Raw genomic sequence first — 20,314 nt, forward strand, 5'->3', positions numbered from 1 at the left:
ACCCCACTTGTTTAGGATGTCAGAAGTAACAAGAAGTGCAAGATGTGCTGAATCAACATGACACTGACCCCTTAATTATTATTAAGAATATTCATACACTGCTTTTCAACAACAACAAAAAGCACACCCACTTCACAAAGCAGCTTACAGAGCAAATTCAATAAATGGTCCCGTCCTGAGAGGCCTCTTACAATCTAAAATGATGCAGAAGAAACATCTGCAAAAAGCCACTAGAAAAGACACCGTGCTGGAATGAACAGGGGCTGTAACACACCCTCTGCTAAATAAAAGAGGAACACCACTTGGAAAAGTGCCTCCTTGGCCAGTTAGTGGGGGTCTTTGCTTTGTTGCCATGTTAGCCCCCGCAGCTCCCACTGCTAACACACAGCCCAATCCAGTGCAAATCCCCACACAGCAAGGCAGCACTTTGAATGCACAGGAATGCCATCTGCTGGAGGTCTCCACAGGGTAAGGGGACATTTGTCCCCTTGCCCAGGGTAAGCCCCAGCAGCCAAAATGGTGCCGCTCAGACCTCCATGAGCTCAATCCCTGGTGCAAGTCCACCTTGCCCTGTGTCAGCGAATCAGGCCCAGGAAGGGGAATATGATGCAGTGCGTGCCAGCACTGCTGATCCTGCCCCCTCCCGGGCCTGATCCATGCACTCGGCCCCCTTTACTGCCCTCCCCACACCCTGTTCTGCCTCCATGCTGCTGTGCATGGTACTCACCTTTTCCAGCATGCGCTGCTTCTTCTGCCAGTATGCAGGGACCTGTGTGGGCCTTTGCGCCAGCACTGGCAACAGCTATGCTGTTGCAAAGTGCATTGTGGCACTTTTGTGATGGCAAGCACCTGTGTCCCGTGTGCTGTGCCAGCGCACATGCTGCCTAGGATTGTGCTGACACTCTCTTCAACTGTGAAATGGTTCTCTACGGCTGTATAACTCTTCCTTGGATCCTGGCAGTCGAGGAGGCAGTGAAAGCCAACTCTTGGGCCTTCCAAGAAAACTGCCACCAGCTCCTCCTAGATAGAATTTCAGGTTATTTTCCAAAGAGCATTCCAGCAGATCTTAATGTTAGTCTCCAGTGGGAGAATCCCCAGGAAGAAGTCTCATTTGTATTCTTGACATCACACATTTTTCAGCTTTAGTGCCAAGAATAATACAAACCATTGCTCATCCCATCTCTCAGTGCAGCTTTTACAACCACAGAAATCTGTTATAATCCAATAGCGCTCCTTCTCTACAGACTCACCATATTCCTTCCGTTTTTGTCCGTTATAACTTTTAATTTAGCTATGTCAGCTGCTTGTGAGGTACGTTTTGCTGAGAGTGGGATACTGTATAAAACGGTAATTAATAAGAAATACCTCTGAAGATTTGGTCTATTCCATTTTCACTGCCAAATCGACCCCTCTGAAAATAAATGGATTGAAGAGGGAAGGCCAGCATGTTTGTACGGTCCTCCAGACAGACGAGGACCATACTGGGTGTATGGAAGTGAAATACACTTGATATGAAATACTGTCAAACAAGGCAATATCATCTCCAGTTCTACACTTCCTCCAAAACATGTGGTACAACTTACCACATGTTCAGAAGTCATGATGGTGACACTTTTCCCCCACCTTCAGTCATCAAGTACATGGAGTGGGATGCACTGTATAAGGATGTGAGGACAAGGAGAAAGCTGTGCTTCATATTATAGCGAGAGGAAGAACTTAACACAATTCTGCCTCTGGGGCCCCATGCTTCATCCAATGCGTAATTTGACCTTAAAGACACAATCCATTGTCAAATTCACCTCTTGTACTAGCCCACTTTTCTTGTGTTTCAGTTAGGCTTACACTACTGAAGTCTCCCATAAATTGTGTCCTATCTGTGTTAGCTTGCTTCATTTGTCCTTAAATTGGATGATTGTTTACAAAAAAAAAAAAAAAATGGCAACTAGGCTCATGCTCTCCCAATATTTCACAATTCATATTTTTAGTACTTGAGAGCTTTATTGCCTCTACTTCAGTTGAAATGACACTATTAATCCTTTTAGGTTTTAAGAATTTCCCTCCTAAGCTCTTGAGCCTTTCATCTGTCTTTGCCTCTATTGCAGCAGAATTCAAAAACACATCTCTTTTTCAACTCGAGCTCAGAGTTATAGCTCAATCCTTAATATTTGCAACGTAGAAACACTTATTTTATACATGAGAACGTTTCCTACAGGGAAACTGAGTTTTAGTTTTAATTTTTGCTATGAAAGTACAATACGTACTCTATTAATGGGGAATACACCTATCTAAAGGTCAAATTAGACATGATTTTAATGGTACCTTTAACAGAATGCTTAGCACCAACCATGTCTGTTTACAAAAAAACAGCCACAGGTTTCTCAATGATGATCAGAACCAAGGTGCAAGGGTTAACCCTTCTCCTGCACCAGTTACCCACAAAACATTAACTCCCAAAACTGCTATTTGCCTTGATCTTTAAACATTCTGTAATTTTTGAGAACTGGGATAAACACCAACTTTGGGAAAGGGTTCAGAGGAAAAACAGCATGCAGGAAAAGGGGAAAACTACATATTGCATCACAGTTCCAATCCAGTCATACACCCTCTCCCCTCCAAGGCTGCCTTTTTTTAATTTTACAGAAAGAGAAATGGACAGTCTCATTCTGTTAAGAAATACAATTCAATACAATCACCTTTGGATCCAGGGCTGCTCCTAGTCTATGTTGTGCCTTTGGAGGCAGAAGAAAAAGGCCCCTTCCTACCTGCCAGAAGTGACATTCTGATGGCATCCTCTGAAGTCTGAATGGTGCCCCATTAGATCTGGCACACTTGTTCAGTGATCAACCTATACAACTGCATGTGCCCGATCTCATCTGATCTCAGAAGCTAAGCAAGGTCAGGCCTGGTTAGTACTTGGATGGGAGATCGCCTCAGAATACTGGGTGCTGTAGGCTTACACCATAGTCTTTCGAGACTGAAGGTTGCCAACCATATGGGATGGCCATGTTTGGACCTGTAAGTTATCAAAGGTGAAAACTGGTCCTACAATCTGATCCTGTCCTGGAATTTGCCATTCAAGTACATAATGATAAAGCTGACTTTTTTTTTTTTGTACAAAGCCAGTCTGTTTTCCTTCTTTGATCTTCTTTAGCAAGTCATTTTTATAAAGAAAGCTATTGTCCAGATATCAATCCATAATAGATAATGTGATGATTTTCGTTTAGAAGCAAGTTCACTTTAGCTGCAGTTAGCAAACAAATAATCAAGACCTTCTTTTAAAACAATGCCCTTTAATCCAAAAGTTAGGCTACTGCAAGTTGTCATATCTTTAATGTTCCCAAGAATTTTGAGTTCAGAACACCAGAACATGAGTACAGGACCCACAGTTACAGGAGATATCTGCCTTTGGTGGTTGGCACTTTCAGCACAAATCAGTTTGTAAATTAGAAATACATTTTAAATGGGCAGGTGTCACATACCATGAGACAAGATTTTTCTCTTTAGATTAATAGCAAACACATACTTTTCCACATTCCTCCATATTCATGGTCATTCCACTGAAAAAAACTGGGCTCCAAAGTAGGGAAATAAAAACTAAAGGGTCATAGAACAATAAGCTGTGTGCTTTCAAGTTCGACAGGAGTCTTCAGCAATCTAGATCAGCAATTTTCGACACTGTGCCATGGAACACTGATGTGCCACGGATGGTCTGCAGTTGTGCCACGGGACTTTGGGGAGGGTCATTTATTAGTAGGGCAATTGGGGGATTTGAACCCACTATAGCAGCATGGTGTGCTTTGACAATGGTAAAGAACTGATGATGTGTCGTGACAATTTTAGCTCCTTGTCAGTGTGCTGTGAGATGAAAAGGGTTGAAAATCGCTGCCCTAGGGGCCAATCCTATCCAAATTTCCAGCACTGATGCAGCCACAATGCATCCCCAAAGTAAGGGAACGAACATTCCCCTGCCTTGTGGAGGCCTCCGTGACTGCCTCCCCACTGCAGGATGCAGCACACACCCCACTGGCAGAGCTGCATCAGAGCTGGAAAGTTGGATAGGATTAGACCCTTAGATAGTTAGCAAATGTTGGAGTATGTTGGAGGTATACCAAATGGTCTGCATACCTAAATACTGTATTATATTGAGGAGGTTTTATGCAGAATGTATCTTCCTCTTAAAGGTGTGAGAAGGTTTTAATACACGGAAACAAATATGGATAGACCCTCATACTTTCAGAAATATTCTCTTGATATCTAGTCTCCAGTTATATTAAAAATATTACATTCTTTTGCAACATTTTTTCCCTATCAGACCTTTCAGGTCAATTTAATATCAAAACTGAAAGAATTAATCAATCCAAATACTGAAATGGATCACTAGTCAGTTGAGTTTTGCTTTTGATGAATGCCAAGTTGGATGACATAGGACCTGTTCATTCTAGTTTTGCATTCAATCTGAAAACAAATACACACCCCGTAATACATCACTGCTGGCATTACAGAACATCATCGTCCATGACATTTGCACAGCCACAATAACTGGGGTGGGGGATGGGGAAAGTATCACATCTTACCAGTCTTAAAAAAAATGTTTGAATGTTGGAAAAATGCAATATCATTCCAACCAACAGTACAACCTTCATGGATGGTACACAAACTTTTTACAATAAATGAAAAACAAGTGGGTATTTATTGTGCAAAATACTGATAGGATGAAAAAAACTTTGTTACTGGCAGATCCAAAGGGCCCAATCCTAAGAGTACATCAAGTTGCTGGAACGCACATTGCGCTGGCATAGCTTTTTGACTTTCCGAATGTCAAAAACATAACTTTGCTGGAGAGCATGGCCTAGACATCACCAGAAGCAGCAAGTGGCTGGGTCCACATGGTGATGGACTGTGGATGCCCACTGCTTCAGGTAAGGCCGTGTATGGGGTCAGAGAGAACTGGGGGAAGGTGGAATGGGTTGGCACAGAGGTGGGGAGGAGAAGGGCAAACTGGGCACAGGAAGGAGGTGGGTTTAGAGGCAGCAGCATCCTGACCCCCTTTCCAGGCTTGATTCGCCTTCACTGGTCAACATAGACTTGTGCCAGCGATATTGCTGGTGCCAGTCTGAGCTGACCCACCAGGCCTGCAGGGGCTTATCCCAGGGAAAGGGAACAAATGTTTTACTAAGGAGCTCTCTGGAAGCCAAAACTCCCCCACAGGGTTCATCGGATGCCACATTGGCAGCACTGCATCACTGTGCAGGAAGTTGTGGTGGATTGAGCTGTAAGGTACTACTGCTGGAGAAGATGCCTAGGAGTACACAGGAAAATGTTGCAAAAGTCTAGGATCCCAATCCTATCTATCCCCGCCACTGATGCAGCTGCATAAAAAACGAGCATGCTGTTTCCAGGGGGGAGGGGGTACAGAACAGGAGATTTCAGAGGGAAAGGGGCATTACCCCTCTGTAAGCCTCCCACACTGCAATGGGACTCCTCAGACCTGTGCCAGTTCTGTAGCAAGGTCCAAGTCTGAGGAGGTAAAGGGGGCAGGAAGGCTTGCAAAATGAGGGATAGGATCTGGTTCATGCCACTTAGCTAGATCCGCCCCTCCTGCATCCTCCCTGCCCCATCTCTTCTCCCTCCCTGCTCATCCCAAGCCCCCACCATGGCCTTAACTTCTCCAGTGGTCACAGTGGGGTCCGAAGTGTTGCTGGCGTGTTGCCACCTCTTGCGGCAACCATTTTATGGTAGGAGAAATGTCTTCCACTTGGAACCCAAGAGGCACTTTATGAAAGGCCAGCCCTCAATAGGATTGGGCTGTAAGTTAGTTGAAGTATAACAAGAAAAATCTGGGCTTTTAAAATAATAGGAAGACAACTGAAGCATAGTTCTCCACTATATTTGTACACCACTCCATCATAATTTATATAAGTACAAGTAAAAAAATAATGGGGGGAGGGGAGAAATCTGTCATGATGAGTCATATAATGTAGCCAACAATACTAGATCAGTTTTGTTATATGAAATAATAAAAATTGCAGCACTGATATTTAAATGAAGCATTGCAATCCAAACTACAAATAGACCAACCGCTGGGAAAGACAAAAACAATGAATGAGCTCATGGGTGGCAATATTACTTTTGCATAAATAAGCATTATAAAAATGATTGTTTATGTCTATTTTAGTGTTCAATTGCTGCCTTCCATCATTCAAAAATAAGCAGTTTATAGATGTTTTGAGTGTAGTCTTATGACCTGTAGGAAGTGAGAAATATAATTGATGAGCCCGTCAGAAATACATTATGAAAATTTACAGTTTGACAGCTATCGTGGTATTTCCAAAGGGATCTTTTTCCATTTGCAAATTAAAGTCCAAGCTACCAGCATTTGCATATTGTATGTTAAAAATAGCTTTCTCTGCTTGAAATAATGCCGGCAGCTTATGAAATGGCCCATGTGCCATTTCAAACTAAATAGGAAGGTTTTAAACAGTTGCTCAATTCAGCCAGTCAGTCATCACTGGGGGGGGGGGGAGGGGGAATGACAGACCACCCCAGCTGCCATGCTCAGTTGGCAACCTTCAGTCCCGAAAGACTATGGTATAAGCCTACAGCACCTGGTATTCCCAGGCAGTCTCCCATCCAAGTACTAACCAGGCCTGACCCTGCTTAGCTTCCAAGATCAGACGAGATTGAGCACGTGCAGGGTAACAGTTGCTGCCATGCTCAGGTGTGGGGCATGTTGACTCATGATTGTAGTTTGGAACCCAAGTCACAGTGCTTTTAAATCCAAGGCAGTATAAAGAAAGACTTTATGTCACCTTCTCCTTTTCTTTTTAATATTTCCATGGTCACACAAGCCATTATTCCCTTTTGGAATTCTCCCTTCACTATTGTTATTTAACAACAGACACACATGCAGTAAAATGACACTAGGACTTGAGATCCCACCCATCGCTGAAATTCTGTATTCAAAATTAAGATGTCTTAGACCTGTGGGCTTCTCTTTACTTTTTTTTTAATTTTTGCAGGTTTCAAAATCTCCTACACTGTCAAACATCCAATTTGACAGTAACATTTAAGTAATATTTGACAGTAGTTGGCAACCTTCAGTCTCGAAAGACTATGGTATCGCTCTCTGAAAGGTGGTTCTGGAACAGCGTCTAGTGTGGCTGAAAAGGCCGATTCGGGAGTGACAATCCCTTCCACACTGGGAGCAAGTGCAGTCTGTCCCTGGCCTGTCTCCCTTCCTTCTTTGCCTCTTAGCCTCAGACTGTTGGCCAAGTGTCTCTTCAAACTGGGAAAGGCCATGTTGCACAGCCTGCCTCCAAGCGGGCCACTCAGAGGCCAGGGTTTCCCACCTGTTGAGGTCCACTCCTAAGGCCTTCAGATCCCTCTTGCAGATGTCCTTGTATCGCAGCTGTGGTCTACCTGTAGGGCGCTTTCCTTGCACGAGTTCTCCATAGAGGAGATCCTTTGGGATCCGGCCATCATCCATTCTCACGACATGACCAAGCCAACACAGGCGTCTCTGTTTCAGTAGTGCATACATGCTAGGGATTCCAGCACGTTCCAGGACTGTGTTGTTTGGAACTTTGTCCTGCCAGGTGATGCCGAGAATACGTCGGAGGCAGCGCATGTGGAAAGCATTCAGTTTCCTCTCCTGTTGTGAGTGAAGAGTCCATGACTCGCTGCAGTACAGAAGTGTACTCAGGACGCAAGCTCTGTAGACCTGGATCTTGGTATGTTCCGTCAGCTTCTTGTTGGACCAGACTCTCTTTGTGAGTCTGGAAAACGTGGTAGCTGCTTTACCGATGCGTTTGTTTATCTCGGTATCGAGAGAAAGAGTGTCGGAGATCGTTGAGCCAAGGTACACAAAGTCATGGACAACCTCCAGTTCATGTGCAGAGATTGTAATGCAGGGAGGTGAGTCCACATCCTGAACCATGACCTGTGTTTTCTTCAGGCTGATTGTCAGTCCAAAATCTGACAGTAACATTCAAATATGAGTAACGTTTCAAATTATTTACCAAATTCTGTCAAATATGAACACACCACTGTATGAGCCCAATCCTATCCAACTTTCCAGCACTGGTGCAACTGCAATGCAGCCCTCAGGTAAGGAAACAAATGTCCCCATAACTTGAGGGGGGCTCTGTGACTGCCTCCCCACCATAGGATTCAGTGCACACCCCTCTGGCACAGCTGCACCGGCACTAGAAAATTGGATAGGATTTAGCCCTATGGTATCTAACAACTACTGTCAAGTATGATGATACATAATGATCTCTGATACCATGGCCCTACCTGTTTGGTTGCTGGAATATATCCTATGGGATATATCCTAACTTTTGCTCTTCTTCTGTGAAAAACAGTGGTTCTTCTGTTCATGAAAGGTGAGCTGTGATCATGGAAGATATCCTTCTGTGACCAAAAGAGGTTCAGCTGTGAGCACAATTCTCCTTCCTCACACAGAAATAAAAATGAATGAATTCTATTTATGGAACACAAGAATGAAATACAACCCACCGATTCTAGGGCAGGAGTAGCTCAAGATGTTTTTAGGTCTGAAGCTCCAAATGGCATCCCTATGATGAGAACATATAATCATAAGTAACTGACAATTTGCTGGCTTTCAGTGGTACTCAAAAGGCAGGGGCTGTTAACTCAGTGGTAGAACAGGTGTTGCCAGCCTTCTTCCAAACACCTCTTATCTTCTCCAGCAGATGACCAGTACTATCAATCTGAAAGCCACAAGGTTACTAGGCGATGGCCTCATATGCAGCTATATACCATACTCAGACACCTGGACAGTGAGCACAAGGATCAGGAACATGAAATGTATTACTCAGCCTCTTTAGAGGAACTGAAAGCATGAGAAACAATAACATTAATTCATATGCTTGACTTTTCCGTTTCAGGTATTAACACTGCTGTTCGAAGAACGTGTTGAATGAAAATTCTAGAGATTTTGAGCTTGGCCAAGCATGATGAAACCACCACTACACAAGCCCAATTGCTTAAAGTACTGACCAGGTGGATTAAAAAAAGAATCCAGAAACATTTTTAACACAGCAAGAAGAAATACTGTACAACTCCATAGATACCAAGGTATCTCCCCCTGAGTAATCTGCAGGGTTAAATTCTGTTCTTTTCGTTTTGACGTCCTGTACTTTTATACATAACATTATTTCTGTTGAGAATTTGTCCGGTTATTTAGGATTCCCCTGCATTACTGTCTGATTCTATGAAAAGGAAGGGTTATAATTGCCAGTAATGTTCTCCCAAACTTATGGAGGCAAACTTTGGGAGCTCACATAGCCCATTTCAGATGAGAGGTACATAAGAGGACATAAGAACAGCCCCACTGGATCAGGCCATAGGCCCATCTAGTCCAGCTTCCTGTATCTCACAGCAGCCCACCAAATGCCCCAGGGAGCACACCAGATAACAAGAGACCTCATTCTGGTGCCCTCCCTTGCATCTGGCATTCTGACATAGCCCATTTCTAAAATCAGGAGGTTGTGCATACACATCATGACTTGTAACCCGTAATGGATTTTTCCTCCAGAAACTTGTCCAATTCCCTTTTAAAGGCATCCAGGCCAGACGCCATCACCACATCCTGCAGCAAGGAGTTCCACAGACCAACCACACGCTGAGTAAAGAAATATTTTCTTTTGTCTGTCCTAACCTTCCCAACACTCAATTTTAGTGGATGTCCCCTGGTTCTGGTGTTATGTGAGAGTGTAAAGAGCATCTCTCTCTATCCACTTTATCCTTCCCATGCATAATTTTGTATGTCTCAATCACGTCCCCCCTCAGCCGTCTCTTTTCTAGGCTGAAGAGGCCCAAACGCCGTAGCCTTTCCTCATAAGGAAGGTGCCCCAGCCCAGTAATCATTTTAGTCGCTCTCTTTTGCACCTTTTCCATTTCCACTATGTCCTTTCTGAGACGTGGTGACCAGAACTGGACACAATACTCCAGGTATGGTCTTACCATCGATTTGTACAACGGCATTATAATATTAGCCGTTTTGTTCTCAATACCTTTTCTAATGATCCCAAGCATAGAATTGGCCTTCTTTACTGCCGTCGCACATTGGCTCGACACTTTCATCGACCTGTCCACCACCACCCCAAGATCTCTCTCCTGATCTGCCACAGACAGCTCAGAACCCATTAGCCTATATCTAAAGTTTTGATTTTTTACCCCAATGTGCATGACTTTACACTTACTGACATTGAAACGCACCTGCCATTTTGCTGCCCATTCTGCCAGTCTGGAGAGATCCTTCTGGAGCTCCTCACAATCACATCTGGACTTCACCACTCGGAAAAGTTTGGTGTCATCTGCAAACTTGACCACCTCACTGCTCACCCCCGTCTCCAGGTCATTTATGAAGAGGTTGAAAAGCACCGGTCCAAGGACAGATCCTTGGGGCACACAGCTTTTCACCTCTCTCCATTGTGAAAATTGCCCATTGACACCCACTCTCTGCTTCCTGGCCTCCAACCAGTTCTCAATCCACGAGAGGACCTGTCCTCTAATTCCCTGACTGTGGAGTTTTTTCAGTAGCCTTTGATGAGGGACCATGTCGAACACCTTCTGAAAGTCCAGATATATAATGTCCACGGGTTCTCCAGCATCCACATGCCTGTTGACCTTTTCAAAGAATTCTAAAAGGTTCGTGAGGCAAGACTTACCCTTACAGAAGCCGTACTGACTCTTTCTCAGCAAGGGTTGTTCATCAATGTGTTTTGAGATTCTATCTTTGATGAGGCATTCCACCATCTTACCTGGTATATATGTTAGTCTGACCAGCCTATAGTTTCCCGGGTCCCCTCTTGTTCCCTTTTTAAAGATTGGTATGACATTTGCTATCCTCCAATACTCTGGCACCATGGTCGTTTTGAGGGACAAGTTGCGTATTTTAGTCAAGAGATCAGCAACTTCATTCTTTAATTCCTTAATAACTCTAGGGTGGATGCCATCCAGGCTCGGTGACTTATTGATCTTTAATTTATCAATGAGGTCTGAAACATCTTCTCTTTCAACCTCTATCTGACTTAATTCCTTGGTCAGGAGGGGCTGTTCGGGCAGCGGTATTTGCCCGAGGTCTTCTGCCGTGAAGACAGATGCAAAGAACTCATTTAATTCCTCTGCCATCTCTTCCTTTTATCTCCCCTTTCCCTCCCTCACCATCCAGAGGGCCAACCACTTCTCTCGTGGGTGTCCTGCTTCTAACATATTTGAAGAAGCTTTTATTATTCCCCTTAATGTTGCTGGCCATGCATTCCTCATTGTCTCTCTCGGCCTCCCATATCACCTTCTTACATTTCTTTTGCCACAGTTTATGTTCCTTTTTATTCTCCTCATTAGGGCAAGACTTCCATTTATGGAAGGAAGCTTCCTTGCCCTTTACGGCCTTTCTAACTTGGCTGGTTAGGCTAACCTAGCCATGCTAGGTGAGCCTTTAGAACACCCAAATTTTTCTCCAACTCAGATCAAAATTCCAGCTTCTCTCTCCATCCCCACTATTTCTCACTGTCCCCTAAAATTCTTCCCAACAGCCCCTGCCTCATCTTTCTTCTTACTTACCAGGCAAGTGTTGTGTGGTGGCCTACAGAGAGAAGGAAAGAGGTTTGTAACCTCCTTCTCCATATCCAGAACTGGTTCACAGCCCAGCAGGACACAAAAGTCTGTTGTGTCTGGTCTAGTGTGTTCCCTGACACATTTGGTGGGCCACTGTGAGATACAGGAAGCTGGACTAGATGGCCCTTTGGCCTGATCCAGTGGGGCTCTTCTTATGTTCTTATGTTCTAAAGCACAAGAGATCATGGGAGAGGTAGTTCTCTTGATAGCTACTACTACCATTTCTTTCACCTCTGTAATTGTTCTCACAATGCATTGAGCAAAACCTGCATATTCCATCCAGGTGATGGGGAATCGATGAGATGAGTTCATGAATATTGTACATATGGATGTTGGCAGTGATGACTAAAAAGTTGAAGTGGTATGCATCTCCAGCTAATAAATAAATGAGTCTGATCACATGCACTGTTTGCCCACCTGGACCATAAGAGCCTCTTTGTGTTGCCTTCTTCCGCCCACCTACCCTGCACTGTCCATGGCTGTGTATGGCTCACCACATGATTCTACTATCAGGAATGGGCTGTACTGGCAAGGAACATCTCCACAGCAGTGGGAAGAATCCAGTGAAGAAGGCTTGCCGTGTTACTATGGTGATGCAGATAAGGCACCATGCAATGGCTGTTTCAAGCACCCTTCATATGAGAAAACAAGATATACTCTATATACCAGGCTTTAGAAAGAGAAAGACTGAGCAACAGAGGAGTAAGACCAAGAGAACAAAAGAGAAATAGATTCATGCATGACCTGAGCAAATATGCTCCAAGAAGATCCCTCTGTCTGGACCCCTGTGAATCCGATTTTGCGACCCACTGCCTTTCACAGCACAGCTGTTAGTTGGATTGGCCCAGTCTTTGTGAATGAAAGATCAGGGCTATCGACAGAATAATGTTAACATTTCGTAATGTTCCTTCCTGAATGGACCATTTTCCTGCCAAAAAAAAAAAAAAATGGTGTGTGTGTGTGTGTGTCCCCTCCACACACTTAAGATGCTATTTCACCTTGAAAGTGCCATTTACCACAATGACACTTTCAGGATTAAATAGCCGCTTGAGAGGAGATTTTCAGCACAAAAATGCTGTGGAAAGAAAGGGGTCCTTGCCTCCTTATGGCATTATGGATCTGAGTTGGAGGTAGCTGGGCAGCTGCTTCCTTAGGGTACAAGCAAGCACTTAACTTTCTGATACCATGTTTAGCACTGCATCTAGTCTGGCCCTGTGAGGACAGCCCACATTGCTCTTTCAAAGGATCATCTATCTACTTAAGGAGTGCCTGTTTACCTCTGCTTATGTTCTCAATTATGAAATAGAAGTCTCCAAGGCTTTCTCATCCAGAAAAACCAAAATCCATTAGCCTCTGGAACCTCCCACTGCTCAGTGAAAAGGGAAGCAGGCAACACCCTCAAGCAAAATTCAAATTAATTATTGTATTTGAAGGAATGTGTCCAGTTCTAGATGAACTAATTCCTAGATGCAACTGCATTGATCTCGTGAATCCTAAACTAATTATTTTTGGAAGGAAGAGTTGATTCACAGGTGACAGTTTGGACCACTGGTATAAGTTGGCTCCTAGGACCTGGAGGATGGACTGCTTTATAGGTGTCTCCATTTGAACTGCTTGCAGCAGTGGCATAGCTATGCCATTTGACTTCTGGGAGCACACATTTTTAACACCCCCCAAAGGCATAAGGAAGGGCACTTCTGGTTTTCAGTAAAAACCAGAAGTACCTTTCAAGGACCTCCAATAAGCCATCTGAGGGTTGGAAAGCCCATGCATAGCCTCCCTGGGGTTCAGAAGATCTGCCAGAGGCCTTAGAAAGTCACTTCCTGTTTTCGTAAAAATGCCTTTCTAAGGCTTCCGGCAGGCCTTTTGAGGCCTGGGGAGGCTGTGCATAGTCTCTCAGGGCCTCAGAAATATACCCCCTGATACCCCCATGTGGCACCCAGGAAAATTGACCCCCCACCCCACCCCCTAGCTACACCACTGGCCTGCAGTTCCTTCTATGACCTTCTACATGTCCTTCTGACGACCGGGCAGAACAGAACGCAAGAAACAAGGATGTGATTCGTGGGGCTTCCGGTCCTATGGTAGTTAATAAGGTCACGGTTGCTCATGGGAATACAAATGACTTAATCCAACACAATTTATGTATGCATTGCCTGTGACTTGGGCAAGTAAACAATTTGTGATACTACAGCAGACACAAACATGCATAAGAAAATGAGTTTAAAAAACATTATTCTGAAGTGTTAAGGCAGGCCCTTGGCAAAATAGCACCAGACTACAGCCACTCACGGCTTCAGAATTAAGAGGCTCTAAACTGAAACAGTTCATCAGCCACCATCTCTTTCCAATAATGCAATCTCACATAAGAAGTGCAGTGCAGGTAATCCATTCAAGATAATTGAAACATTTATTTAAGTGAGGGAACAGGCATGAAATGTCAATATTTTAGTCAAGAGTGAGCTTCTGTGAAAGATGACCGAGCCAGGCTTGGGAATTGATTAAATATAGATCCTCGCTCCTTCAAGTATAGTCCTTCCTTATTTCAGAAGGTGAGTTGTCAGTTAGTCACAGATAATAAAATCCAAATCCCCTGATACAGTAAGCAGTAACATATGAGATTTTCTTTCAGCTCTATCTTCCAGCTTGCTAGAGCACACCTTCCTTCTGCGTGCACTGATCAAGCTATAGGCAGAGGGGGCTTTCCCCCAAATTGGCTGCCTACAGAAGGATTTTTTACTCTTGCAATTAGAAGCTAGCAGCTAATACAGGGTTTATAAATAGCGCACAATGCTGTAGCAACCCCTTAGCAGGCAGTAACTTGGCCAGACAAAAAGGCATCCTGAAGTCAGCAGCTCAGGTGAAAGGTTTGATATTCTCTCCCAGATTCCACTCATGTACAATCGCTTAATGGGAGGTAAGCAGGTGGTGTTGCCTGTGTCTGTCTGTCCGGCATTAGCAGTAACGAGCATTATTTGCCAGCACAGGGACAAAGAAATTTTCCCATGGTATTGCTATAGACATCTTCCATTTTTTTCCCCTCCCCAAATATATATCTTCAAAAAGCAACAGGTTAGATATATAGCTAGGAAGAAAGTTTGCCGTTTTCTGCAAATAGGTTCAGAGGTTTATACAATGTGGAAGGATATTTTCTTCCATTGTCCTCCCCCTTGGGCAAATTGCTATGAGTGTATGTTGACCTTAATGATAGAAAAAAGGCTTTATTTTGGAAAATGCATTGTACTACTTAAAAAAAAAAAAATTTAAAGCTGCATATACAGGATAGCCAAATTGTAGACTTGTCCAAATGGGAAGAAAATATAGGTAGATGTCACAGGCTACTCTTTTGAAAAAGGAGCACCAAGAAACAAAAATCAAAATGCATATACTGTAGCTATCTGAATGGAGAAAGGATATTAGCATTTGAAGTTTTAAAGATACATGGCCATACGTATTATAGAAGAACACAAACAATTCATTTTAATCTACATAGTACAGATACCAGATAACACGGACTGTTCAAATAAATCCTATATTCACAAAACATTGTATACTGTAACTAAGGCCAAGCCACAGGCTAGAGCCCATTTTTGACAGGAGATTCTGTTCTCAGAATAACAGCACAATCTTAACTTATGCTGGAACAGGGAAGCCAGCAGGCCTGCCCCACATCCAGCACAAGTTTCGGGCTGTAAGCAACTCAGCCCAGGGCAAGGAGAAATGCTTTCCCTTACCCCAGGGAGAACCACTGTAGCCCCAATGGGTCTACTCGGATCTACTCAGTGCTCTGCACTACCTGGGAACAGGGTCAGGATTCTGGATCTAAGTTGGGCAAATAATTTTCCTCTGAAGACTGGCTTTCTAATTGTATTGTTGTCAAACGTAGTTTTATTTGTCCTAATTATGGGTTGTAAGTTGCCTTGGCTCCCTTTGAGAAAGGAGATGTATAAATGTTTAACACACACAACCTAAGTCCAAAATGTTTTGGGATATTGAATATTTGCTCATTTCAATACATCCTCCATGCACTTCCATGAATTCATGGTATACTATAACAGAGGTTGGTGCCAGTGTCAGTGATAGATTGCTGGGGGGAAAGTCCAGCACTGACCTCCTCCCAGTGGCATCGCCAGGGGGGTGTGGGCCACACAGGGTGACATGCATGGAGGGGTGGGGTGACATACCTACTGGCCAAAATTTTTAAGATCCTGGTATTTTCAAATAATACATCAATGTTACATATTAGTCGATGTGTAATTTCATGCAGAATGCAATGAAACAAATCACGCTGAAATATCTTAATTCTATCAAAAGTTATAGTAAAAAAAAACCAGCGGGAGCAGGACAATGTACATCCCCATGCCCACTGCCCAGGACACTGCATGGAGGACTGCATGAGAGGGGGTCCATCAGAGGGGTGATGTGCTGGCCTCCCGCACTGGATGATGCAAACCCTCCTTCCTATCCTTCATACCACATTAGAAGCTACCACTGGCACCAGTATTGAAGGTTCAGAAGTCAACCAAGTTGTGGACACACAGCCAGTGCCCAGTCTGTCTGAATACAGACTGCATCCCTGCTTGGTGCCCTCATTCACTTTCAGAACTCTCTGGAACACCTTTCCAAAACCTGTTCACAGTTTAAGAATCACTTATTTCAACCTCTACTGGGTCAGGCCCAGGGCCCATCTAGTACAGCTTCCTGTACCTTGCAGTGGGGCACCAGATGCCTCTGGAAACACACAAGTCAACAGAATACCTGTTGCCAGAAGGCTGGATGTTATGGTCGTAGATTTTTAAAATATATATTTTGATCTGCAGTTGGTTGGATCTGCGGGTATGGGGCCCATGGATATTGCGGGCCCACTGTATCTTTAATGATATTCTGTGATTTCCAAACATTTCTTTAATCCAGTTAACTGAAGGGGTTTGGTCTCTGTTATGGACTTCTCTGCTGATCCTATTGACACCTTAAATTGCCTGAGCAGCAGGAATTCCATAACTGTGCCATGTCACTTTCATGGGTTCTCTTTTTAACATTTGTGAAAAACTGCCAACACTATTTTCATTCGGCAATACAATGCCAAAAACGAGACTTTATAGGTCCTATTGCCAGAAATCATATGTTATTTATTTGCCTGGCACATTTTCCTGAGTGTTTCATAAATAAAAAGGAAGTGAGTCATATTAAGGGTCACGCTGTAATGCTTTGCGTGTTTCTTGTTAAAGACAGTTTGCTTACAAACTGTCTGAAGGAGAAATAAATAAATGCGCAGGGGAATGGCAATTTGGAATTGCCACCAGCTGTCGCATCCATTGTCTCCCCACTCACGAGCTACCTATACGTTCTCTAAATAGATCATGGCATTACACATACTGTGATCAGTGACAACCCTTTCAGTTATATATAAAGGATTGGAATTTCTTTCCAATCATTTCTCAGCAGGTTGACATGGGAATATATATACTGAAGTTATATACAGTGATGCTCAGCTGAGCCAAGGCCAAGATGCCTGCTTCATAGGTCATCTGAGCTGCGTGAGTGGTGCTTCCTTGTACCACATGTTCTACTTCTACTCTATTCCTTCCGGCGTGTTATGTGTGTCACTAAACACCTTGAGTGCTGCTCTGACGTAATAGTGCAGCTTTGTCACACTCACTCCCCCACTAGGTATCTCATTTGTGGAAGGATAATGTATCTATTGCTGTAGCCATTCTTTTGCACCTGGCATTCAGAGACAGCATACTTCTCATGGCATATAACCAATGATGAACTTCCCCTTTTAAAGACATCTAGACCAGATGTCATCACCACATCACCACAAGGCAAAGAGCTTGGTAAAGAAATATTTTCATTGAACAATATAATGGTGCCTCAGCATCTGTGGGGGTTCCATTCCCAGAACTCCCATGGATGCCAAAACCTGCAGATAATCAAGTCTGTGGGTCTCTGCACCTTTAACCCTCCAGAGGTAACTGCAGCTGTGCTCTGGTCACCTCCAGAGGGTGTTCTGAAGCCTGTGGAGGCCACATGTGACCTCAGAAGGCCTTATAAAAGCCTTAAAAAGTCGTTCCCAGTTTCCCCTTGAAATTTCTGATTTATCCCAAAGGCCTCAGAACACCCTCTAGAGATGATTGGAGCACAGCTCCAGTCACCTCTGGAGGGCCCAAGTTGGGCTGACCCCTCAGGTTTGGGATCCACAGCTGGTCAAATTCACAGATCCCAAATTTGCAGATAAAGAGTGTACTCCTAAACACACAAGTGGGCTTGTGGGAAGTGTGTTCCCACAAGCAGGACACTTAAGGCACTTACTAGAAGTCACAAAATGTTTACTGATTATGTTGCATCATTACACAGATCTACATATACATTTATGATTTCTAAGATGTATTTCAAACACACTACACTGTGTTTAAAAAATAAAAGGTGAGCTGACTGGTGTTGGGATAGGTGGCTGATGCCACCTTTAATGCCACAATTAATGCCTATTTCTACCAACACTATTGTCAAAAATATTTCAGAAAAAAATCATATCCTATAAGAACAGTATTAAGAAGAACACAGATGCCTTCCACTGTAGTGAATATTTTCCCTTATGGATTGCAAGGCAGTTATAAAAAACAAGCCTCTCTGTAGGTCTCTTTCTAGACCAGTGGTTCCCAAACTGTGGGTCTATGTCCCACCACTGTGGGTCCGTCACGACCCAGTTTTTGGTGGATTGTGAAACTGCCAAGGCAGGTTAGGCTATGTGCATCAAGAGTTAAACAACTGCTACTTGGGGGCGGGGAGCACTGCTGCCCAATCATAAAGGTTTCAGCAGCTGGTAAAGTGAAACTTTTTTTTAGGTGGGTCCCAATGCTAAAAAGTTTGGGAACCATTGTTCTTCCCTAAATAATTTTCAGGACTTCTTCAAAAAGTCTGTCTCTAGAGCTTATTTAGAAGATATTGTCTCATGACATCACTCCCAAGGACATAACAAAACCACACTGGATTACTCTATTGGTCCAACAGTCCCAAATTGTGGGTTGGGACCCACCAGTTGGTTGCAACCCAATTTTCGGTGGGTCACAGAACTGGCAAGGTAAATTAGGCTATGTGCATCAAGGGTTAAACCATTTGATACTGGGGGGGGGGACACTGTGACCTAGTCACTATGCCTCTTGTCATTCATATATCAGGCAAGAGCCTTTAGGGATGCAGAAGCCTTTAGGGGGAAGAGGAACACAATGCCACCAGGATGATCCAGTTTCCAATGAAAGCAGGCCACAACAAACTTTCAAGAAGGAAGTCCCTTTTGTCCTTGGCTCTTATCAAAGGCCAGGCTAGGGGAAACACAAGGCCACTAGAATAGTCCTGATCCAATGAACATGGAATTGAACAACTGCTCCAGAAGGTGGTTCCCCACCTCCACTATAGTAAAAAGGATAAAAACAAAGACTTGATCGGTTGGTAAAAGTGGAACACTTTTTTAAAGGCTCATAAAGCTAGGTGGTTCCCCATAGAGTATCATTTTAAAAGTGGGTCCCACTAAAATGTTTGGGAATTTCTGCATTGGTCCATCTAATCCAGGATTCTGTTTCCAACAGCGGCCAACAGTGTCCCTCCAGGGACCTCATTAGGATGCATGTAGGCAATAGCCCTCCACTGTTTTGTCCCCAAAGTCTGGTACTATGAAAACCACCTCCGAACATGGAGGTTCAATTTAACTATCACAGCTAATAGCTGTTGATAGATTTTGCTTCTATGAATTTGCCCAATCTTTTTTGAAGGTCAGGTAAAGCTATTGGTTATCTCCAGTCAGTGCCATAATCCAATGATATACTGTGTAAAGAATTATATTATTAAAAAAAATAGTATAAGAGTTGCCATCACATTTCCTCTACTGGAAACATAATTTGCTAGTTTTAAGCCTCTCCTGAGCAAAACGGGCAAAGCAATCCTATGTTAATGAAAAGATTGCCCTAAATGTCAATTTTGCAGTGTGAAAGAGCAGACCCCAGGGTCGAGGCTGACACCGTCAACCAAACTATATTAGCTCATCTATTCATTTGTGTCTGACTGCACTTTAGATAGCTTTTGCAGCATTTCAAAATTTAACCTTGAAACTGTTGTGTTTTTTTTTTTGAACACACATCAGTTTCATATTCTCCCATGTGCTGACAGCAGCTGAAAAAATGAATGGCTGTTGAAGGCTGTGCACGGGCAATAGATCTTCTCTGAGGCCAAATTTTTAAAAAATGTTAATTTCAGGGATTAAAAAAATGATTAAGAATATTTATTATTAAGAATCAGTGGTGTAGCTGGCCAATCTGGAGCCTAGTGCACAATTAAAAATAATGTCTGCCCCATGTCACACCCAGAAGTGATGTCAGCCACCTCACCCGCCCCCAGCCCTCCTCCTTCTCGCCTCCCAAGGGGCAATTGGAATCGCTGACCACTCGCTCCCTTGCTCTGCCACCTCCCCCTACCCGCATCCCCCTCTCCAAGCCCCCAGAGCAAGGGGAGCAAGCAGACTGCAATCCCCTCTGTCCATCTTGCAGACTGCCTTTTTTTCCAGAACTTTTGCAAGAGGCATGAGCAGTGATTGTCGGTGGGGGTGGCAATTGCGTGGGCAGGCAGGCAGCCAGACTGTTTCCCCCCACAACCTGCAGCCCAGTGCAATAGACACCCT

The 20,314-nt window shown here is 43.8% G+C and overlaps 1 protein-coding gene and 1 pseudogene across 2 annotated transcripts in view; both read right to left on the reverse strand.

The window, feature by feature from the left end:
* Positions 1-20,314, reverse strand: part of PDE4D (phosphodiesterase 4D) — a 624,208-nt gene that overhangs the window by 572,524 nt on the left and 31,370 nt on the right. The window lies entirely within an intron of this gene.
* On the reverse strand, positions 6,594-6,710 carry LOC136642259 (5S ribosomal RNA; annotated as a pseudogene).

Source organism: Tiliqua scincoides, chromosome 2 (genome assembly GCF_035046505.1).
Source record: "Tiliqua scincoides isolate rTilSci1 chromosome 2, rTilSci1.hap2, whole genome shotgun sequence".
Lineage (NCBI taxonomy): Eukaryota > Metazoa > Chordata > Lepidosauria > Squamata > Scincidae > Tiliqua > Tiliqua scincoides.